The sequence below is a fragment of the Dromiciops gliroides genome, chromosome 1, assembly GCF_019393635.1.
Source record: "Dromiciops gliroides isolate mDroGli1 chromosome 1, mDroGli1.pri, whole genome shotgun sequence".
Taxonomy (NCBI): Eukaryota; Metazoa; Chordata; class Mammalia; order Microbiotheria; family Microbiotheriidae; genus Dromiciops; species Dromiciops gliroides.
Window position 1 is genome coordinate 368,857,428 of NC_057861.1, and position 25,946 is coordinate 368,883,373.

General features: G+C 35.8%; 1 protein-coding gene across 2 annotated transcripts in view; it reads right to left on the reverse strand.

Annotated features, from left to right (window-relative positions):
* CDH12 (cadherin 12) overlaps nucleotides 1-25,946 on the reverse strand; it is a 1,430,569-nt gene that overhangs the window by 715,592 nt on the left and 689,031 nt on the right. The gene's annotated exons all lie outside the window — the stretch shown is intronic.

Sequence of the window (25,946 nt, forward strand, 5' to 3'; positions counted from 1 at the left end):
CAAGATAATATAGAAGGTAGGGACATGAGGGAAGAGGCTGACCTAGAGCCCAAGTGGATGAAACACCAGTGGAAAGACTGGTGGTGACATAACTAATAGTAGCATCAAGAGCACACAAATCAAAGATGGTAAGGGGATCTGGAGACAGATCAGAAAGAAATTGCAGAGTACCACTTTCCTAGCAATGGGAAGAGGACCAGATGCTATTGGGAACTCCATTGCATATATCCATTTGCAGGTTATAATTCATGAGTACTTTTGTTCAAGAGGGAGTGTAAACACTGAGGGGCAATAACACTCCTGGATCCAAGGATCAGAGATGCTGAGGAACAGTATTGATTACAATCCCAAAGGTTCAGTGGCCCTTCCTGGACCAGAGTACAGAATAAAAGAGCAGTCATATTACATTTACTCAGATTACATCATGTTGGAAGCACCCAAAACTTCCAAAATCACAGAATGAGTTCTGAAACCAGCAGTGTGGAAAAAGTCTGAAGATTAAGACAGAGAGCATCCCCCTATCTCCACCCCACTCCCATGCAAAGAAGAGAATACAATATTAATATAAATTTCCAAATCAAGAAATAGAATGGGAAAATAAGCAAAGAAGAATAAAAATCAAAACAGCTACAAGCAAACCCTCAAATAAAAATTGCTAATAGAAATCTATCTTACCCAACAGGAAAGTCAAAGAAAAGTGATTAAGAGAAAGGGGTGAGTGACAAAAGGGAAGAGAGATAAAAGAAGGGAACAGTCAGAAACAAAACAGGTTTTAAAGGAGAAATAAGATAAAAAGAGAGAGGAGGATAAACAGAAGAAAATAGAATGATGGGAAATGTACTGTTAGTGATCATAACTGTGTATGTGAATGTGATGAATTTATAAAACAGAAGCTGTTAACAGACTGGATTAGAGATGACAATCAAACAGTATGTTGCTTATAAGAAACACAGTTGAAACAAAGAGACACTATAGATGAAATGATGCTAATTAGAGAACCCTAGAAAATCAACTAAAAACCCATTGAAATAATTACCAACTTTTTCAAAGTTGAAGGATACAAAATAAACCCACATAAATCATCAGCATTTCCATATAATACCAACAAAACTCAGGCAGAAGATATAGGGAAAAAATTCATTTAAAATAGCTGCAGACAATGTAAAATACTAGGGAAATATATCTACCAAGACAAACTGAGGGATTATTTGAAAAAGAATTACAAAACACATTTCACACAAATAAAGTCAGTTATAGACAATTAAAGAAATATTTATTGCTCATGGTTATGCCAAGCCAATATAATAGAAATTACAATTCTACCTAAGTTAATTTACTTATTCAATGCCATATCAATAAAACTCCCAAAGATATTTTTTTAATAGAGATAGGTAAAACAAACAAACAAAATTCATCTAAAAAAACCAAATGGCTAAGAATATCAAGGGAATTAATAAATAATGTGAAGGAACAAGGCTTCGAAATTCCAGATTTCACATTATATTACAAAATGGTAATCATCAAAACACTCTAGTACTGGCTAAGAAATAGAGGTACACAATACACAGTAGTAAATTACCATAAAAATCTAGTGTTTGATAAACACAAAAATCCAAGCTTTGAGGATAAGAACTCATCTTTTAACAAAAATTGCTGGGAAAACTGAAAAGCAATTTGACTGAACCTAGGCAGAAATCAATATTTCATACCTTATAGCAAGATAAAGTCAAAATTGATAAATAATTTAGACATAAAGGATAAAATCATAAATAAATTAAGGGAACATGGGAAAACATACCTATCAGATCTATAGATAAAGGAAGAGTACATGACCAAACAAAACTTAGGGGAAATTATGGGAAATGAAATATATAATTTTCATTAGAGGATATTAAAGTCAAAATTAAAAAGTAAACTGGGGAAAAAATTTACAGCAAGTTTCCCTGAAAAAATTCTTATTTCCCAATGATATAGAGAACTAAGCCAAATTGGATGCATGAGATTGATCAAATAAGATTAATAGGCATTTTTCAGAAGAATTCAAAGCTATCAACAATCACTTGAAAAAATGTTCTAAATCACTTCTGAATAGAGAAATGCGAATGAAACCAAATTATTTTAAAATGATTATTAATTTTACATGTAATTGGGAAATATTTAATGAAATAAATAAAAATAATTTAATTTCAGGTTAAAGAAAAAGAATGAAGAGGTTCCAAAATTCATCTGAGTCAGTTGCTGTTATATTGGTTCTTTAAATCATGCCAGAGAAAAAAAAGGAAGGAAGGAAGGAAGGAAGGAAGGAAGGAAGGAAGGAAGGAAGGAAGGAAGGAAGGAAGGAAGGAAGGAAGGAAGGAAGAAAGGAAGGAAGGAAGGAAGGAAGGAAGGAAGGAAGGAAGGAAGGAAGGAAGGAAGGAAGGAAGGAAGGAAGGAAGGAAGGAAGAAAAGAAAGAAAGAAAGAAAGAAAGAATTTAGCAATTTAATTTCCTCCTGTTCTCTATCATTTCAATTGCTACTATGTGCCATGTAGGACAGAGATATGCTGAGAACAAGTAACAATAATAACTTGAACACTATAATCTCAGGGGAACTACAAATCATAGAGCTAAAGGAGCTGAGGTCCAGAAAAAAAAAAAGTTATTCTTTCTGGATTCTCACTCATTTGTCTATTAGAGGTCATCTATCAAAGAGGTTCATTACAACATCAAACTTCAAATAATGAGACTGACACCATGCTTTTGTGATATGATCACCCTTGCCTGAAATTGTCTCTAGTGCCTCATCTTGGCATGGTTGTGATCCTAAATCATATACTCTTATCAGATAAAAAAGATTTCAAGTACAATACAGAAAAAGACTTGTGTCCTGCCACCTATCTGTCTGTTATTTACTCATTAACATTACTAAATTCAAAGGTTCAATACTGGCAATTTAAATCTTTTTCTTTCTTTCTTTCTTTTTCCATTGGCCCCATTAACTTATAAGACTATCTACTAAGGGAAGAGGGGAGAAAGAAAAGAAAGAGTATTAAACTGTTGAAATAATAGCTCTTCTGAGCTTCTGAGGAATCAGGTTAATGGACTCAGAATTTTAGACCTGGAAGGGAGCAGAGATCATGTAGTCCTCTAGGTTTGAAAGATGAGAAAATTGAGGCCCAAATGGCTTGATTAAGGTAATACTGAAAAGTATGTTGTAGAGAACAGTTGTAGCTGTTGATAAGTAGCTATCCACTAGGCAGCAATTTTCTTTATTACTCTGCTTCCCAAGTCCCATTGCCACTTCTCAATTATTTGAGAAATCTTATTAATTGTCTCATTTATTTAGAAGCAGTTAGGTGACACAGTGGATAAAGCACTGGACCTAGATTAAGGAAGATTTGAGTTCATATACATCCATCAGACTGTTACTGTGTGACTCAGGGCAAATCACTTAACCCCTGTTTGCCTCAGTTTGCTTAACCATAAAATGGGAATGCTAATAACCTCTACCTGACAGAATTGTTGTGAGAATAAAATGAGATAATATTTTTAAAGTACTAAGCACAGTACCTGGCACATAATATGTGCTATCCCCTTTTCCATTTCATTATTTCTTAATGGTAGCAAAGTGAACAGAGAACCAACCTTTAAGCCAGAGTTCAAGTTCTTTCTTAGTGGCACACTGTCTGGAGGAAGCCTGGGCAAGTCACTTTACCTAAAAGCTTTGTCACATTGGAGAGAGTGCTGGGACTGGAATCAGGAAGATTAGAGTTTAAATCTTGCATCAAACACCCACTAGCTGTGTGACCTTGGGCAAGTCACTTATGCTCTCTGTCTCAGTTTCCTCAACTATAAAATGGGGATAATAATAGCACTATTATTGTTGTAATAAGGATCAAATGACATAATATTTGTAAAGCACAGTACCTGGCACATAGTATGCACTATATAAATGTCTATTACCTTTCCTTCCCCTACTTAACCTCTCATTGCTCTCTAAAACATACCAAAACTTATAGAAAAAGTGACCCTGATGCATTGGTAAAGGGAGAGGTTCCTTACCCAGGAGTTCTCTAAACTAATGAAATAGCAGGCATAGATAGTCTTATCCCGTCATTGAAATAATTATCAACACACCATTAAACAGGTATTGTATCTATAAAGGGAGCAGAAAATACTTGGAAAGCTAGATTTAAAAAAAAAAATGCTACCAATTGCTAAACTGTTAAAACCAAGGGCATGAATTTATAGCTCACATTAGAATACAATTGAAGCATCCTCAGGTCCCCCTTGCTGGGAAAATGGAGCACTCAGCACTCTGGCACTTAGGGAAGCAATGCTGCCTGCTGGCATTGGTGCCAGATGGAACACTTACCCTGCCCTCAGAGGAGATATTTTCTGACAAAGCAGAGGATTCCAGGAATCAGCATGCACCCTGAATCTCTTCCTTGGTGAGTCATTTGGATCAAACTAAAATTTGAGTTCATGGAATGCATCACACTCTTTTTAAAAAATTATATATTATGTATTAGCATGCATGCCACTGAGCTATCAAAAAAGGAGACCGTCAGCAAAAAAGAAAGAAAAATCTACTATGCACTGCTGGTCACTTGTTTGAAATATGTGGAAGATTCACTGTTTACTATCTCTGCATAAGATTTGTAGAATTACATCTCTACTTGAAATTGCTTGGTCTTTTTGCCAAAACATGCCTTATGAGAATGATGTCTGTTGTGTGACTGAGTATCAAAATGCCTCAGGTGTAACTAAGTGGAATAATAATAGGTGATCTCCCATGATTACATGAAGCTCTGCTCTTTAATATTTTCTTGGCACCCAGATACCATTAGGTAATACAAAAGAAAAAAGACACAAACAAAAAATAGAAGAGAACAATATAAGTTGCTTTGACAATTGATATACAGGGGGCTTCTCCTTTAAAGCCAAAACTACAACAAAGAATTGATCCAACTGATAAACTTGTGAAAAGTCTTGCATCTGTGATAGTACTGTATACTAGCACTTCCAGTCCAGAGGGGCAGGGATCTGACTGGCCAACTAGAGCAAAATCAGGAAACCAGAGTGGAGCTGCCTATGACTGAGAAGAATAAGGGCAATTCATAGTAATTAAAACAATAAACAGTACTTTTGAAAATGTCAATTCATAGTCAGTACTGAAACTACATAAACAATACTCTTGACACAATTAGAAGGTTCCAGTTCACAGGAAATATTGCTTTGTGATCTTTGACTTCATGGCTTGAACATGCAAAGGCCCAAAGTGCTAGATTTACTGAGATTTGCTTATTCTGATTGGTCAGGTAGGTGACACAGTGGATAGAGTACCAGGTTTGGAGTCAGGAAGACTCATCTTTCTGAGTTCAAATCTGGCCTCAAACACTTGCTAGCTTTGTGACCCTGGAAAAGTCACTTAACCCTATTTACCTCAGTTTCCTCAACTATAAAATGAACTAGAGAAGAAAATGGCAAAACATTTCAGAATCTTTGCGAAGAAAATCTCAAATGGGGTCATTAAGAGTCGAACATGACTTAAAGGACTGGATAACAGTTCATTCTTCAGATATTTGCTTCTATTTTTAATGGTTTTTAAGTGGTCCTAAAAGCGTATATCAATAAGAGAATGATTATCTGATTGCATAAAAATTAGAGTGTCTATGTGGAAAATGGGAGTGATAATTTGTATTCATTACCAAGAACTTACAATTTAATTTATAATATTTCTTGACTTTCTTTTTACTGGCTATTCTGTTGAGATACCTTGGTTTAACAAGAAGACTTAGTTTAGCTCAAATCCCATCTTCTCTAAGAAGCTTCCTCTCCCCCACTTCCCTCTGAGATTACCTCCAATTTAATCTGAATATATCTTGTATGTACATGGCTGTTTGTATGTGTTCTTACCCATCAGAATGTAAGCTACTTGAAGACAAAAACTCTCTTTTTCTTTCTTTGTAACCCCAGTGCTGAGCACAAAAACCTGTGATATAAAAGCTGAATAAATGTTTGTTGACTTACTGACTGACAAAACACCTTTGTCACCATAGCACTGATGAAGGCATTTTGACCATTTCACAGATGAGGTAACTGAGACTCAGAAAGGTTATTTGTAATTTAACCAATACATTGGTGAGGCAGGGTTCAAATAAAAAAATAAAATAATCTTCCTACTTTATCTTGATTTCTATAAACATACATTCATAAATACACACAGTTAAAAGAGGCATGTCTGATCAAGTTTAAAAACATTTCATCAAATATCGTTCAACTGCTTTTTAACATGCTTTTCAACAGATCTCAAGTTCACAGATATAGAGCTGGAAAGGACACTAGAGACTATCAGGTGCAAACATTTTACAGCTGAAGAAACTGAGATACAGAGAAGTTAAAGGATTTTTTCCAGGGGTGCGATCTGAACCTAGGTCTTCCTGACTCACACTTCAACCTTGTATTGATTACATGACTTTCCATAATGGAGAATACAACTACAAAGCTTGGGTTCAACTTTTCCTGGGAACAATTTGTTTGCTTGATGATGCTTCTACCACTGCACATAAAATATCTGAAGGAAGAGAGGACAATTTAGTGGGAAGTGATTATTGTACATGACTTTAGCCTGTGATGATAAAATGAAGCGATACAGGACCAGGATAGTGGCAACTGTAGGAATAAAAAAAATTTTTTTAAAAAGGAATATATATGAAAGAATTTGTTGTGACAAAAGCAACAAAATTTGGCAACTTAATTGGATATGTGAAATGAGTGAAAGTGAAGATTTGAGAATGATTTTTCAAGGTTGAGAACCTGGTCTTTTGGACAGATGATGGTGACAAAAATGTTAAGAAGGCGGTCAGGTTCAGAACAGGGTAGAGTTTGTGGTGAATGATAATAAGCTTGTTTGGACATGCTGAGTTTGTGGTGAATAATAATGACCTTTTTTTTAGACAAGCCACATTTGAGACATCTACAGAACATCAAGTTTAAATGTCCAATAGGCTCAGGTATAAGATGGATATAGGCTTGTGTATTAACTATGTAGTATGGAAACAGGATAAGTCTTCCTTTTAAAAATATTAAGAAAAAAAAAGATTTTTTGTAAGAAAGTACTTTTTTTCTAAATTATCCTAGTGTAAAGCTTAACCACTTTCTTTTAGGAAAGTATATAAAAGGTTAAGTGTGAAAGCTAAGGCCTCAATAAATTGATGAAGGGTGTTTTTTTTGTTTTGTTTTGTTTTGTTTTGTTTTAGTGAGGCAATTGGGGTTAAGTGACTTGCCCAAGGTCACACGGCTAGTAAGTGTCAAGTGTCTGAGGCTGGATTTGAACTCAGGTACTCCTGACTCCAGGGCCAGTGCTCTATCCACTGAGCCACCTAGCTGCCCCGATGAAGGGTGTTAAACGGATTTAGAATGATAAATACAACATTCTAGGTAATGTCATTCTCTATTTCTATGTCCTGAAAGTATTAAGGTTGAGAGAAGGGAAAAAAGTCTTCCATTACTTCATTTAATAGAAGTATATATTAAGTTCACTTATGACCAACTAAAAAAAAAATGAATTTTTAAAGGGAGTAAAGAAGGACTGAATGATTCTAGGAAAATGATTTGTAGGCTGAAAGTTAAGTGACTATTATACTGTTTGATGACATAACTGTTGACTAAACTTTACCCTGAATTCTATTATGTTTTATCTCATATTTTGATTATCATTTTGAGAATATAATAAGCTACATCTCCCAAATATCTTGTCTGAGAGAGGTTGTCAGAATATGGGGTAATTCTGACCATCTCGGATATATCTAAGCAGAAATGCTTAGAATCAGGTAATTTTTTTCCTTGGCAGGCTCATACCTAAAACATAGACTGCATGTCATCAACCATGTTAGAATGTAAGCTTCTTGAAGTCAGGAATTCAGTTCTTTCCTTCTTTCTTTTCTCCTTCCCTCCCTCCCTTCCTTTTTTCTTTCTTTCCTTTCTTCTCCTTCTTTCTTTCTTTCTTTCCTCAGAACTCAGTACAGTTTCTGGCCTATATTATATATTTAATAAATATCAACCAACTGAACCCATATGAGCCACTGAAGTAACTACTTGAATAAGAGTAGGGAGAAATAGAAAACATTTGTAATAATTCTGACTTTAGGTCAAAACAGAGGTCTATTTCCTCTTCTGTATGAGAAACTTCAATACTTGAAAACAATATTCTATATCTTTAAATTTCTCTATTCCAGGTTAAATATTCTCAAATCCTTCTATTGGTCTGAATGTAGTTTAAGCCCTCTTACAACATGTAGCCCTTTTCTGAGTCTGCTCCAGTTTGCCAGCATCCTTACACAAATCCTTACGGATGTGGTCTAATGAAAATGCAAATAGTTCTAGTAAGTGCAGCCTCAGATCCTTTTTTTTTTTTTTTGGTTTAACTTATTATACTACTGAGTATGCTATTTTTCATATGTATTAATTTCTAAATATTTTTCAGAAGCATTTGTTTCTCGTCATAAGGCCTCCATTTGCATTTCCAGCATTATCTTTTTAGTGCAAATGGATTTCCCATTTCTCCATCTTCAATTTTGTGTTTGGTCATTCCAACCTAGTGAAACTGAATTCTGATTCTATATACATTGTATTAGCTATTCCTCTTAACTTCCTGTCATTTATACTTTTGCAAGCATATCATCATCACTTTCTTCCAATCCTTTGCTAAAAATCTGAAACAGGCCAAGGACAAAGACTTTTGTCAGTGCCCCAGAGACCTCCCAGATTGATATTAAACTCTCTTTGGATATGTGTCAGGAAGGCGGTCCCAAATGTACATGTGATCACTCAGCCCACAGATACAACAACAAAAAACATCATGGGAACATTTGCCAAATGTCTTACTTAATAAAGGTAATTTTTTCCCCCACAGAATCATCAGATTTAACATCCTATCATCTCTTTTTTGATTTTCTTCTTGACACCAACACAGCTAAAATTTAAACTTTAGTTCTTTCTGAGCTTTAATATCCCTGATTCTATTTTTATAGGACATCAACATGCATTTGTGCTCACTCACTTCCCCTTCTTTCTTCCATTTTGTCCTCCTAAAATATGTAACCAAAAATTAAACACAATGCATGAAGTTTGATCAGAAGAATGAAGTGTGCGATAAAAATAAAATTCCCATCATTTTAGATACCATATATCTATTAATGGATACTATTATCTTATTAACTCTTTAGTAGATATATAAAAACATTGAAGCATATGAAATTTCAGGCAATTCAACTCAATTCAGTCCCATAAATAGGTCATAAAGTACCCATTATTTACCTGAAATTATGCTAGACAGGTGATATAAAGACAGAAATAAAAGTCTTTTGAATAGATCTCCCACTTGAATTGACCCTTCAAGAGATCTAAAGTCTCAAAGGGGTAGAGGTAAAGCACATTCTAGGCATGGGAGCCAGTCTGTGAAATGGAAGAGAAACAAGAAATAGTCTTCTGTGACAGGGAGTACAAGTAGGGTAGTTTTACTGAAATGTAGTGTGAGGGGGCATAAGGTGATAGCAGCCTAGAAAGACAGGTTGTAGTTAGATTGTATAGGCTTCAAATATCAGAGAAATTTGTATATTTATCTAATTAGAAAGAGGGAATCACAAAATCTTCTTGAGCAAGAGATTAATATGGTCAGACCTGTGCTTTAGGAATATCACTGGCAGTTGTGTGAGGGTTGGAATAGTAAAGGGAGACATGGAAATTTTGAGATCAATTAGGAAGATATTGCAGTAGTCAGATCCACTAAGGGCGTGAATTAAGGTGGTGACCATGAGAATATAGACTAGGAACTGTGCAATTTAAAATTCTAAACGTGGGTTCTAATCTGTTCCCCCAGTTTTGGGGGAAACATTAAAATCATGGATAAAATGAGTTTAGGTTTTTAAGGGTTTATTGAAATATAGAAAGAGAAAGAAGGAAAACAGAATTCTTACAACCTCGCAATCCTATCTTTCCTCAGCTCCTCTCTGTCTTTTCTTGCCGTCACTACCAAGTCAGGAACCCAAAAGAGCAAGAGCTCTCCATGCAGGCCCTCCTTCCTCCTTCCTGTCCCCTCCCAGAAAATAGGAGGCTCCTCAAGTCGATTGGCTGGTAGCCTTGATAGACAGCACCCATGAGCAAATGTCACTTCCTGACTCCAAGGAAAAGCCGCATGGCCTTGCCCTCTGAGGCATTCTCCTCATGGTGGAACTTTCCTAAGTAAGTCTCCAGTAGGTGGCGTCATTCCAATCATTACAGGGCCAAATGTGAGTTATCTTGCTGGGGAAGAATCCACAAAATTTGGCAAATGATTCATAGAAGAGCTGAGGGAGAGAGAGGTCAGCTAATATCCCAGGTGTTTTCTACCTTGTTTATCATATTCATGAAGTCAATCTGATTTCAGTCAAAGGTATATAATTAATCTTAGTTGTGTTCTCACTAATATTGATTGGGGTGGAGGGTGTCTATGGCGGGAGGGAAGGTATACATTGGAAGGAAAGTTTAATAACACTTAATTTTTTTCTACTTCCCTACTTCAGACATCTTGAAAATTGACGCTTCAGAGCCTTTTAAATTAACACTAACACTTCAGTGTTTATGAATTCATAATTTTCTTCTCATACTCTAAAATACTTACCTGGTAACAATATCTAAGCCTTTTCCCAGTATTAAGATTTTAATGTCCCAAAGGAAATATATGAACTTGTTTGCTTTTGAATGGAGTTACCAGATCAAGAACCATATCAAATTCCACTAAATCATATGCCAAAGACTTTTGCACTAATAAGTAAGTAAACAAAAGCAAGAGGGTGTACATAAATTATTTATGTATCGCATTATGGAGCCCGGAAATGATGATTCCATACAATACTTCATTTTTCATTTGAGATGTATTTGCCCTGCTACCTGTTCTGACTATTGAATATGTGTCAGACTGAAGGACTAGAGAATGCATGTAATAAATGAGTCCATAAAGATTTTCAAATCCACATTTACCTTTCTATAAACCATCCTGTTACACTAGTGACAAGACTCAAATCTATTAGTCAAATACAATGAATTAGGAAGCAAAATTCACAAAGGCCTACCAATCAATGAACCAGTAGTCAGTAAGTATACTGCAGTGTGTCCTAGGGCACAGCTGAGAAACTGTCTCAGTTCATGCCCCAGTACTCTAGCTCTCTCCTATTACTATAGTAGCTTCCCCAACAACTTGTATCATTATGACTAAGGGTAATGATTCTGGTCATATGCATTTTCCCTCTACAACACACCTGAGATTCTTGGAAGAGTAGAAAATTGCCCCCATCTCAATTCCAAAACCAAACTGTCCATGGCTCGAGGAGGCATCCTATCACATCTGGCAGTTGGTTGTATGGCAGAAATATCTTCCAGAAAACATGTGGGAATGTGAAGAGTTTACATGGTACTTTGAGAGTAGGAAAACAGGATGGATGGAGATACTCTGAGCAGTCATACATTACTTTAGAGCATCTACCAACTTTTGTCAGGCAATGTATTAAACCTGTTATTTGTTCTCTAATGTCTGAAGCAGAGAGCACTGAGCTGGGAAGGGCTGGACAGAGGTTTCAGAGGGGGCTGAAGGCTCAGGGAAAAAATATAGTGTTTCATGAAAAAGGTAGGCATTAATCTTAGAACTCAGCCCAAGTGTGAAAAAAATTTAATTATGTTAGTGCTAAATTTACCATGGAGTTAAGCATGATTAATTATAATTTACTATGTTCTTTTTAGAATAAATACCCATATGTTAAAAAAAATAAAGACTTTAACACTCAACTACAAAGCTAATGCAGATTTTATTTTATTTTCCACTTATAAAATAATTAATAGTAACATCTAATGACCCATTTTCATGTCCATCTAGCGATGTTGTTTTTTCTCCATTTTGTTTTTCAAAATTGTGACTCTGCAATATTCTAGAATGCCTTAAACTGGATATAGACATCATAAACTCATCCTGTTTAAAACTTAATTCATCTTTACCCCTGAAGATTTTCCCCGTTGCAAACTTTCCTATTATTATCAAGGATATACTGATCCTCCCAGTTTCCAAGGCCTGTTGATTTTAACTCTGTAACATCTCTCCAGTAAGCTCCCTTTTCTCCTTTGACACTCCCACCACCTCAGGTCTGGACCATTGCAAATGCATGCTGGTTTGTTTCCCAGCCATAAGTCTTTCCTTACTGACTGCCTATAACAATACTTCAAAATTATAGAGATCTGATTTCAACTTCCTGATCCAATACAAAGCATTTCTAGGCTACAAAACATGGTCAACATGATGTTGTGTGGTCTAAAGTTTTCAAATTCTAATAGCCACCAATGATTCTCTTCAAACAAAATCTAGACTTGATTTCCTACTAGCTATACTCTTTGGACTTCTACTCCTCCATCATCATTCTCCTAGTAAACTCTTTCACCACTAAACCCATCAACCTGCAAGATTGCATCAGCTTTGGTTCTCATACATCATTAGTCGTATCAGTCCCCTCAGTCCCTTTTGCCCCTCCAGAAGTCTAGAGAACAGTACAAAGAACTCCAGTTTAAAAAGGCTGCCAGGCCAGCCAATTCTTCATTTCTTACTAGGTTCATTCCTCTGACTAAATTCTACTATGCCTCTGTCTCTGCCTCTGTGGCTTCTTCCTTGACCCCCTCACCTCCCCTTTTCAATGTCCTTTTGTGTGTCTTTCTCTTTTTTTTTTTTGTATTTTTTTTTTTACCCTCAGCATTTAGTGTAATAACTCCCACAAAGTTGGCACTTAATAAATGTTTATTCATGGACTGACTATTTTTTTTTTTTAGTGAGGCAATTGGGGTTAAGTGACTTGCCCAGGGTCACACGGCTAGTAAGTGTCAAGTGTCTGAGGCTGGATTTGAACTCAGGTACTCCTGACTCCAGGGCCAGTGCTCTATCCACTATGCCACCCCTTTTTTTTTTTTTCAGAATATACATTGTCTGCTTCAAAGTCCATACTGAAGTCTTGAGATGTTGACTCGTTCTCAACTAGCATGGATAGAATGAAATCAAGGTTATCTCCACATCACAGTAAGGCATCATAGCAGGATTTTTGTAAATATTTAATTTTATAAATTAAAAATAACATCAATCTTGTAAACATTTTTCCCCCAAATGTCATTAAATCTATGGAAAGCTTTGGGCCATTAAGGGAACTTAGCAATTTTCCAAAGACAAAGCTTCTCACGAAAGCAAAGGCTCATTAAACAACAACATTTTACTGGTGTTGTTACATTAAAGTGAGACATAGAATACAACTGAAATCAGCTTCACACAAAGAATAATGGAAGCAGCCTGCAACATATAACCATTGAGAAACTCTGAAAAACAGGTATAAATGATGTCATCAAGGAATTGTCTGATCAGAAAAGAAGATAGGTTTACCAAATGGCAAAGAAGAGTGACAAAAGGTAGATAGATAACAAGATTTACAGATACCCTTCCAATGTCAAGTGAAAACAGAAACTATCTCTAAAGAGGAAGAAGCAATACTGTTTGCTGGATATAGAAGGAAGAGATATTCAGTGTCGTTCACATGTCTGATTGCTTTCAGGCAGATTTTTAAAGATTATCTAGGTATAAAATTATGCTCTTGTTCTGAATATTGTAACACCCTAACATGAGAGCCCTTTGAAAGGCAAAAATAAGATAAAATAAAATCCTATATAGTTACACCCTCCCAAAATTATAAAAAAAACCTTTCACAGTATTTTTATATTTCTTTAACTCATTTAAAGAGGTTTTATTCATTTATTTTTTAAAAAATCATTGTTATTTTCTCTCTTGCTCTAATTATAGGTTCTGCTTAAGCTTTTTAAAAGCCAGATTTGCATGGTCTGTAAGCAGACCAAAATCTGTGCCTCAGGCAGGGATTCTAGAATCCCTTTGTTTGGCAAGTTTAAGAGGAGCTGGAACAATTTTATTCAGATGATTTAGAGAAAAGAAGGAAGGAAATGGGAAGGAAAGAAGAAAGAAGGAAGAAGTGAAGGGAGGTGCAAAGAATTAATTGTTATTTGAGGTTTTTATGCCTCAGTGCACACTGGCCTGGGGCTCTGCAAACCGCAGGGTGCTCCACCCACTGGTTGTAGCCGTTGCCAGGGCTCTGACACTTCACAACATGACCACTCGCTGATGCCTACATGGGCCTGGCAAAATTATAATGATTGGAAGCCTAGTGAGGGTAGTCATGTGACTGTCAGAGTGGCCATCCCATTGGCTGGGGCTGTGTGGGTTGTTTCTAGGTTTGGGGGAGGAATATTGGGCATTCTAGGTGGAAGCTGGAAAGCCACAGGTGTTCTGCTGCCTATTTTCAGCTGATTCCAGGGCGTGGTATTTTTTTCAGGTATTATAACTTCCCTTTCCCCATTTTATTTCCTTTCCCTTGATCCTACTGATCCTGTTTATGTTTTTTTTTTTTAAGGTCGTTCTTGTTAAAATAAATCTTGTTCTGTTTTGAGGGAGGCTGCTGGTCTCCTTCCTTGCCCCAATATTGGGGCGAGCCCCTTAGCTAGCACTCCCTAATTAATAATTGGTCCCCACAGAGGGAGGGAAGAAGGAAGGAAGGAAGTTGATAGGACCTGTGATTTAATTGGAGTAGATAACCCCTGGGGAGGAAACTTTCTACCAAAGCAAGCTGTCAGCACCTTTGTAATACATAGAGTTTCTTGGAGCACTGAAAAGTTAAATGATTTGCCCAGGGTGACAGAGCCAGTACATGGTGGAAGTTGAGATTTGAACCCCAGCCTTCTTCAGTCTGAAGGCAGTTCTTTATTAACTATGACACACTGCTGCTCCTTAAAGTATTTAATTGAGGGGAAAAACAAAAATGAAAATGTGTGATCTAGCCAAACTGTTTTTTTTTTTCTGTTTCTCACACACTACATTCCATCTCCTATTTCCTTGCCTTTCCATAGGTTGTCACCTATTCCTAGAACTCATTTTATTCTCACTTAAGCCCCCATAGAATCTCTCTTTTTTCAAGATAAAGTTCAAGCACAAACTCCTTTATATACTTTTCCTGATTTATATAGCTTTTCCTGATTTTTTTCAATTGTATTGCCCTTTCAAATTACCTTGTAATTAATCATATTAAATATTTTTGTATTTATGACCTTTACATATTTTCCCTGCATTTTTTAGGGAGGGAGGAAGGAAAAAAAATCAAAGAATATGAAGTAGTATGATGAAATTTGTCCAGTCAAGACCTTCTATAAAAAATTAGGATTCCTCAAGAATTAAGTCACTGGGCAAACAGAAAGGGGAAAAAAATAGAAATGGATGTATGCAGAAAATAAAAACAAAAGAGTTGCATTAAAATTGTTTGACCTTAAAATGAATATATTTAGGGGCAACTAGGTGGCGCAGTGGATAGAGCACTGGCCTTGGAGTTGGGAGTACCTGAGTTCAAATCCAGCCTCAGACACTTACTAGCTGTGTGACCCTGGCCAAGTCACTTAACCCCAATTGCCTCACTAAAAAAAAAAAAAAATTAAAAAAAATGAATATATTTGTTATGTTCTCTACCACAAAGAGTTCAAAAATACATTCAACAGAAATTATTTAAATACCAAAATAATGGGGGGGAGGAGCAGCCAGGTGGTAAGGTGGATAAAGCACCAGCCCGGGATTCAGGAGAACCTGAGTTCAAATCTGGCCTCAGACACTTGACACTAGCTGTGTGACCCTGGGCAAGTCACTCAACCCTCATTGCCCCACAAAATAATAATAATAATAATAATAATAATAATAATAATAATAATAATAATAATAATAATAATAATAATGGTGGGTACAATAAAGACAAGACAGGTTGGATGAGAAAAAAATACATAAGGCCCTAAGAAAACCAGAAAGATTTATACTTCTTTCTATAAATGAGTAAGAATAATAATGTGACAGCCTTTCAATCTTAAAGGGATAGACATGGGGATGGGACAAGTGGTTTCAGTTGCACACAGAACTCCCAGATGAGGAAACTCCTTCTACCGATGCAGATCAGCACCTTCTCTACAAATTATGGTATTGGAAAGTTGCAAAGGGCACTCCTTGAGAGGCTGAGACTTGTCCAGGGTCACAAGCCAGTATATCCCAGAGGCTTGGCTCTGTCTTAAAGGACAGCTCTTCATTCTCCAAGGCTTATCCTTCATAAAACATAAAAATTATATTGTTTGTTCTGAAAATCTTAGTGCAATCGTAATGGAAACATTGGTCATTAATCCCCCTCCAAAATCTAGTTCAAATGAATGAGAATTTGACATTTTTCTGTTTTCTGTTTAGCCATTTGTGCTATTGCCAATGTGTGGTAATAGGACTTTGCTCCAAGGTGTGATTCCCCTTGAAAACTGCTCCCACCCTGTGGCCAAACAATAACATGCCTCAATGTTATGGCACCTGATACAAATTCTCTCTGGGTCCTATCACCACGATATAGTGCTCTCCCAAGCTCTACCTTTTCCATGACATCTGTGTTTTTTAAATAAATTGCTACTACTGTACTTTATACATTAATTGTCATTACACCTGTTTTGTCAGTAAGCATTTATTATTACTATATCAGTGAAGTAGTGACTGTGTGTCTCCCTAACTGCTCATGGTCTCAGGCCTTCAGACCTTCTTTGTCCTAAGAGCACACTCCAAGAGAGTGTCCAGAACTAAGAGAAAGAGAGAGAGACAGAGAGACAGAGAGACAGAGACAGAGACAGAGACACACACCCTGGCAAGGCCAAGAGTTTTATCCTCTTTAGATAGAGGTGGGTCATTAAAATTGAATTGATAGCAGTAGGTAGGTGTGGTTCTTCACTGAGCTAAACAAAAGAGTCTATCTCCATTTCTTTTGTTCCCCTGGGTTCACCCCTGGTAAGAGCTGAACTCTTGGAGTGGGGGAGAGAAAGGACTGAAACTGATCTCTGGGTCTCCCCTAGAAATCCATTATTCATAATTATTTTCTCCCAAATCTCTGAACATTCTGAAGAACAAGCCAACTGCATCCCTGGCATGTCTTCCATGGTCTAAATACCTCTCTGTTGTCTGCATCATTATCTCTCACAACTTAATTTGCCCTTAACACACTTAAGAGCTAGTTAAGGCTTTATTGGCCATTGGTTAATAGCAGCTTTCATATGTCCCAGTTTTTGACCATGTTTGCATTTGTATTGTGTTTATGTGCTTTCATTGTGGGTAGATTTAATAATCAATTCTTAGTATGTAAAATGCTAAATGCATTTTTGTATATAGTGGGGTTTTTTTAAATGACCTCTCATAGAATCATGAAAATTAGAGCTGGAAAGGATGCCAGAGATTACTGAGTTCAATCTTTTCATTTTAGAGATGAGGAAAATGAGATCCAGAAAAGTGAACTGAATTGTCATAGTTTCAATGGTAGGCAAGCTAACAGCATAGGAAGAACTTAATGCCTCTGAGTACCAGACCAATACTGTTTCCACTGTTCCTCCAAATCTTTTCATGGAATGATCTAGTCATTTCCTGTGACCCCCAAAGATCCTTATCTCCATTTTGTTACACAAAAATATAACCAAGATTTCTTAAAACTGAAAAACATTCTATTCCATAGTCACAAGGACACTGGTTGCCAGTGAGCCAAACATAGAATTTTCACAGGAATATGGCATGCAAATTACAGACAGAATTAATGACATGCTACCATTTTTATAATAATTTTCTGTCTGTCATTAATCAGATAGTCAATAGGCCTGAAAAATATATACATCATCTAGGACAAGTCATCCATCTAGGTTGGCACCTAGATTTTACCATGCAACATTCCAGACATGTAAACTTAAAAACAAAACAAAACAAAATGCCATCCTAAAAAGATGTTTAAAGAATTACTCATTTATATATATATATATATATGTATATGTATATATGTATGTATGTATGTATAGTATATATACATACATTATATATCTGTTTAAAGTGGAATTAAAATAATAAATGGTTAAGGTGAGAGAAATTACTAACAAGCATGCTATGGAAAAGATGAAGATTAAATGAGTTAGCAAGACATTTAAGGAACATTGATCCATTTATGGATCAAATAACTAATCATTTCAGAATTAAAACCATTCAGATTCATTTCTTCAATTGACATGGGAACATAGGATCATAGGTCTAAAGCAAGAAGAGATCTAAGATGGGGCAGCTAGGTGGGCAGTGGATAAAGCACTGGCCCTGGAGTCAGGAGGATCCAAGTTCAAATCCAGCCTCAGACACTTAACAATTACTAGCTGTGTGACCCTGGGCAAGTCACTTAAGCCCAATTGCCTCACCAAAAAAAAAGAAGAGATCTAAGAAGCAACTGAGCCCAACATCCTCATTTTACAAATGAGGTAACTGAGATCTGGTGAGCACAAATAACTGGTGAAAGGTCAAACATATAGTTAACATAAAAGTGAGATAAACTCTAGTTTTCTGAGGCCCCATGAGTCAAATCACTGTTGTTGAATTGAACAGCTATTTTTGACTAAACTGACAAAACTTCTTATTGCATATAGACTGTGGCTATTTCAGATGAAATTGTCATTTGTTTAAATGTGTGTGAAAGTGTGTGCACATGTGTGTTTGTGTGATAGCCTATAAGTTATCATTAGTAACAATGAAGCCAATCTATAACCTGGTGCCTAATTCTCTAGAGGTCAGTGACTCTGCTTTACTATTTTTGTCGCCTTCCAACATTTGGTACAGTTCTTGGAACATGGGGCAGAGTGCCTGGTACAGTGAAAAGATTCATGGATTTGGAGTTAGAGGACCTAGGTTTGAATTTGAACTCTTACTTATTACTTTTGTGACCTTTGGCAAGTCCTTTAACTTTCTTGGGTCTAAGTTTCCTCATGTTCAAAATGAGGAAGGGATTGGATGTGTTAGAATAGATGGCCTCTAAAGTGCCTTCCATCTGCCAATCTTATGATATCCTATGATACATAGAATAAATTCTGTGAGTATCCATTGAATGGATATATGAATGATTTATATACTTGCCCCCCAAATAAAATGAGATTATAATCTAACACTTCACTTTCATGAGATTAGATGCACTTGTAGAAAGGAAACAAATTATATATTTTCTTCCAATACACTTTAGGGAAAATAGGAAGGGTGTTTGTTGGTAGAATAGTACTTGCTTCTTGGCAAGGCAGTAAGATACCAGGCTGCAGTGAATTTTTGTAGTATTTGTATTTCTAATTCTCTAGGCAGCCCTCAGTTCTACAAATAATAAGTATTCACTGCAGCATGTTTGTTTTTTTCCTGTGTGGTACTCAGTGACCATCAGTAGATGGCCAATCAAGAAATCCCAAGAAAGAGAGGAAGAAGCCTGCAATATTACTATTAGCATTTAGATAACTTATAAGGGCAAGGGGTGGGAAGGGAGGGATTCATATACCAGAGAGAGGTGTTTAGTCATGGAAAGGAGTCATCAAAAAGGAAAACCAGGACTAAAAGATCATAGATTTAAAATTAAAAGGGACCGTCAATATCATCTACTACCACTCCTCATTTTACAGGTGAAGAAACCAAACCGTGGGGAGGTTGATGTTTTCCCAATTTGACATAGGTAGTAAGTATAACAGAACTGGGGTTCCAGACTACATGTGGTGCTTTTTCCTATACATTATGAAGAATGTAGAAATCAATAGTATGTGAATGAACGGTTGAATGAATAAAGCATTTAGTATGCATTTATTTGTGTAAAACACTGAGGTTAGGGCTAGGGATGAAAATAGAAAAGTAAAACCATCTGCTCTCAAAGTGTTCATACTATAGTGGGGGAGAATATATATACTACACACACATATATGTATGTGTGTGTATATATATATATATAATGTCAGCTGTCAATGACTTCAAATTGAATAAATATTTATTGACTATCTTCTATGCCCAAGGTACTATGTGGGGTGCTGAGGGACATATATAGATGATCAGGAAATACACTCTAAAATCAGGGAGGCAATCATTTAATGAAGGGTTCACATATTATTTAAACAATCCTAGTACAAAATAGAGAGTGAAAGTATGTAAGAGAGATGCCAAATACTATGAGATTTTAAAGGCAATAGGATTTTTTTGGCCAGGGAGAGTAGTGGAATTTGTTTGTAAAATATTTTCAGAAATGGATCTTCCTTCAACCACAGAAAAGGTAGCATTTGATAGTGATGGAAATGCCATTCCAAATGTATGGAGCCATCTAACATGGGAATAGAGTACAGTTAAGTAGATCTACCAGAGGTATTTGGACTAATGAGGACCCTATGCTTTTATTCTCCACAAACTATCATTTAACTTTTCACCAACATTCTTTTTGCCTCTTTACATGAACAATATTTGGTCCTCCCCGACATACATTGCGATCCTCTCTAATTGAGTATGCTCCTTCTTCAACTGTACTATTAACATGACCTGAAGGAGTCGTTATTTGCCTTACTCCCAACTGATGTTTTCTATCCAATCTTCCACTATCACAATTACTCAATAAAATTTTGAAATTTGTGTACTTCTCCATCCTTGTTGTCATCTTCTGATCACCAAGTAACTCCTCTAATTTTCTGAATGATTTTAATACATAAGTCACTTGATTTCTTTCTCCCTCATACCTGGATATCATACTTCATGACTACAATATTCAGTGATAACCCCTCTATTAAGGTGTACAACATGATTTACCCTCTTCAACTCTATTTCTCTCAGGGTAACTAACATTCACCTAGTCTCTTATGTTCTTGATACCTCTCCCCACCATTTGTGAATCTCCTTTCTCCTTCACCACTTATATTCACAAAATCACCAATTTCTATAAAATAGAATTTGATTCCTTCTTAATCCATACTCAAGTATCTAGTCTCACTTTCATTTAGGCAGTACAGATCCTTGTTATGGTGATCTGCCATACTTTGAATTAGAGAAACTCAATGGGAGCTTGCACCTCTGAACTCTAACTTTGTTCTCATATTTACAATAGCTTGTTGTTACAGAAAATAGGGTCACTAATACTGTTATTTCTGCATCCATAAAAATAAGTATTTATTTCTAAAACTACACCTAGACTATTTGTTTGAATATTTCAAGACATCATAAAAACTAGAGTATCTACTTTTAAGATTAAGATGAAATGTTTTTGAGGTGAGATGCACACTGATCAAATTCAAAGAACTTTCATTCTGTAGCTTTTACATGTTTCCCACTGCTTCCTGTAATCATTCAAGTTCTACATTAAGAGAACAACACAGTCATTAATGTGTTGAAATGATCAATGGGTAATTATAATTTTTCAAATCAAATTGTCAGATAGACTTTATTGGGTCATTATTGTTGGACTTCCATACTATTAATGCACAATTTCTGTCATCACATTAGACAAATTGTGAAATTCCATTCAGATACTAACTGTTTTTATGGTACTCAAATTGGGCTAATGTACTGAAAGTTATACTGAGCATTGCCTTGCTTTAGTGCTTACAAATTGTTTCATAAAAATCTCTTTGAGAAAAGATAGTTTGCTCCTTGCCTAAGTTCAGTGTGTATAGCAGATATTAAATAATGAGGACATCAGGGCTATCATTTCACTCCCATAAAGTATTCATAAAGTATGACCACAAAATGAATAAATAAAGTTAAGGAAGTTTACAAGATATCAATATATCCTTTTGAAAAGCAAATGAGTTTCAAATATATTTCTGTTTTAGATATAGACTCTATTTTTCTCTACTTTGGCTGCAAGTTAGCACCTTATAATTCAGTTGAGTGAAGTTTTCCTGAACAGGCATATTTTTCATTGATTTATGATTGCAGCACAATCACACTTTTTACATTTGATGCACATTTTTGAGGCCATTAAGAGCTACTCATGCCTGCTTCATTCAAGAGGAATGATCATATTTCAGAACAGAAAAATAATTAAAGAATAAAAAAATGCATACATTCAAACTAATAATTTTACTTTTCGCTAAATTCCACTTCTTCAATTCACTTCAGTTTCCAGTCAAATATTTTCTACTATATAAGAAAGCATACACAATGACAAAGATCAATGTTAGGATTCCAAATAAACTCTTAGGTGCTAAATATATTTTAGATGATAAGTTAGATCTTTGATTAGTTTTAGTTTGGTAGATAAATGTGATTTTTGCCTGAATATTCCTCCCTACTGTTGAAAATGTTGAAGACTATTTGAATCATGTATGTTTTCTTGTGTTGAAGAGAGTATTGGACTGAAAACCAAAAGATTTGTTCTTTTGAAGCCTATCTACAACATTAAACTAATAGTGTGACCTTGGTCAAATCCCTTCAATTCTATGGTCAAATGGACGAGTTTGACATCAAGCATATGGGCATTTAATACTCCTATACAACACCTGTCTAGATGATGAGAAGATTAGTTTAGATGAACTCTAAGGTCCATTTCAATTCTAAAATATCATGATTCTAAAATTCACTATATTTGCATCAATTTAAAATGAATAAAAGACTTATACTGATGACAGAACTCATTATCTGCACTACTAAGCCCTAACCTTCCCCTTCCCCTTTCCCTATTTCAGGCAAGGGTACTGCCATTTTTCTAGACTCCCTTCTTCATAACCTTTGCACTGTCTCTCACCCCACGTAGCCAATCATTTTCCAAATCTTTCCATTTCTACCTCCACAATATCTTTCATATCTAATTCCTGCCCCTTATTTCCACAGACATCACCTTGGGCCCTCTTCACCTCTAGCTGTAATTACTGCAAAAGTCTAACAGTTGGGCTCTATGCTTCAAGTCTTTTCCCACATCAATCTATTCTTTACAGAGATGTCAAAAAGATTTTCCCTTAAGTGTGGGTCTGATCATGTCCCTCCCCATCTTGATAAACTCCAGATTGCCTCTAGGATAAAATATAAACTGCTCCCTTGGACTTTTAAAGCCCTTTACAAATTGACTACAACAGATCCCAGCAACCCAATTTACATTACTCCTATCATACACTCTATGGCACAGCTTGAAGGAGGCTTTTTTCTCTTTTCTCCACACATTGTAATGCATTTCCCAACTTGGATCCTTTGCACTGGCCATTCCCCATGTCTAAAATGAATTTCTTACTCCCTTTTACTTCACAAAATCCTTTCCTTCCATACACAGCTGAAGGATTAGCATCTCTATAATACTTGTCCCAACCCCTCTTGTATTTATATATCATGCTTTTCTGGTATTTCGTCTGCATATATTTGTTCTGTATATGATTACACATATAATTCTCTCCATCAATGGACTATAAGATGCTAGAGATCAGAGATTGTTTCATTGTTTTGTCTTTACATCTGTAGTACCTGAAATAGGGTATGGCATCCAGTCTGCACTTTAAAAATGTTCGTTGTTTGATTATATTATTAGTTATAAAAAATAACGTGGAAAGTGGAATTATTTCTGCTCAATATATTTTCCTTATCTGACTCACTATTTGAAATTTCTTTCAGAGCCAAGTTTAAATTCTTTGGGCCTCAGTTTCCTCAACTGAAAAAAATGAGAGGAATACACAAGATGATTTAAAAGGTCTCTCCCAAATTTAAATATTATATTAGAACCCCTCCCCTCTCTTAAAAAAAAAAAAAGATTTACAAATAGAAACCTCATAGAAGTAAGCTTTTGTATCCCACACAAACCAGAATGGGATATGCATATGTGTAGATACATATGTATACGCATATGTGTAGATACACTTATAAATGAGTTTTCACACACAAATTATTGGTTTTAATACATAATAATTATTTTACATCTTTAGAAGTCCAAACATTTGTTCTGAGGAAACTGTGCCTAGATCAGTATGAATTATACATACTTAAAGTTCTCCCATAAACCCCTGAAGGTTAACTAAATAGATAGATACTCAATCTATAATATCCTGTTCTCTTCTTTAGAAGCACACATTTATTACAAAATACCACATCATTCCCAATTCTTTGAAAGATGCTTCTGATTTCATGAGACTTGAATATTTAATCAGCTATACTGGCTAAGCTATTACTCTGTATTATAGTATTACCTCTTAAGTTACCACTTATTAGCACTTAGAATAAGTGTTCCATGCTTGGCTCTGCTATTACTTAGATACTTGACCCTATGCATACCTTTCCTGACTCAGTTTACTCATCTTCAAAATTAAGAAAATATTACCCGCCATAGTTGTTTCACATATTTGTAATAAGGAACAAATTCAATGATATATGCAGAGGTGTTTTGGAAAAGGTTAAAATGCTATAAAAAGGTAATGAAGAATTATTGTTATTCTTTTTACATTGGATGGGGGAAGTGACAGTGTTTTGGAGTACTAAATAAAGAATCAGGAGGTCCAGCCTTACCTATAATTAGTTGCATAGTTGAGCAAGTTGTTTCACCTTGTAAAAAGAGAAATTTGAACTAGATGTTTTCTAAGCCTCTTCCAGCTATAAATTTCAATGACACCTGCACTATGGCCACGCACTACTCTTATGTTCTCAAAGAATTTTACATATGCTTTATTGTTCCATTATTTTTAAGGTCATTCCATTTGCTCACATCAAGTTGTTTCAGGAGGTTATAGAGAAAGGCCTTTTTCAAAGAGGAAGCAAGGCTAAGGTGATGGGAGTAAGAAGAATTCAAGTTTACTGAGGTGGGTATTTCATATGAGACTGTAGGAATTGTTTGTTCTGCTCTTTTACATAGATATAACCTACTGTGTTTCTCTCCTTTTTTGGGACCAAATCCCACAATAGATTAAAAAAGACCTATAATAATACTCAGACCAGAGGAATTCAAGAGTGCCAAAGTAAAATTCTTGATCATGGAGACATTGAATTAAAATGATGAGGAATAGAGCCATTCACTTGTGAGGCTGAAATGGTAGCCTGAAAAGACTGCAGGCTCTAGGAAGAACACTTAGATGAAAATGCAGCTACTATACACAAAATTAAAAGCCTCTAAAAAGCAAATCTATTTGCATTAAAGATGTGGATGGCCAGAAGCCACAGTGGAAAAATGGGGGTGCCATTTGGTCTATGGTCTGTTCTCTGGCTACATCAAAGCAATAGCCATGACAAGATCATTGATTGAGAACCCACATTGAGCTGCTCACTTACTGCTATTGCTACTGCTGCTATGGGAGCATGTCCTGAATCTTCCAATTTTTTTTTTTTAATTTTTTTAATGAGACAATTGGTGTTAAGTGACTTGCCCAGGGTGACACAGTAAGTGTTAAGTGTCTGAGGCCGGATTTGAATTCAGATACTCCTGACTCCAGGGCCACCTAGCTGCCCCGCCAATTTATTTTTAAATGTCTCAAATATCACTAAGGCAGGTGGATTAATAGGATCAATCTATGACTGCAAATTATATTGTCCCTTAAAGTCATACTTTTCAAAGGTCAAGAGCACAAAATACCTAGAGAATCCCAAACAAATTACTGTAGCTCTCTGTCCCTTTAAACTCTATGCTCCTGATGTTTTGTGATTGAAAAATTTAAGTATGAAACATCCAAATTGTAAACTTCTGCAGTATAACTCAGCCCCCAGACTCAAAATATACAGGGTGTTTTTTTTTTTTTTTAAGTTTTAGGGCAGTTTTAAGTACAGTTTAAAACTGTACTTAGAGTTTGGGGACAGCCTTATTTTCCCCGTTTTCACTATCATCTGAAATTTCAGGTTGATCAGTTAAGAGCTTCATAGTATTTGAAATAGGGGCAGCTAGGTGGCGCAGTGGATAAAGCACCGGCCCTGGATTCAGGAGTACCTGAGTTCAAATCTGGCCTCAGACACTTAACACTTACTAGCTGTGTGACCCTGGGCAAGTCACTTAACCCCAACTGCCTCACTAAAAAAAAAAAGAGACTGAGGAGTGGTCAAATAGATAATAAGAGAACCAGGTAAATATAGTATTT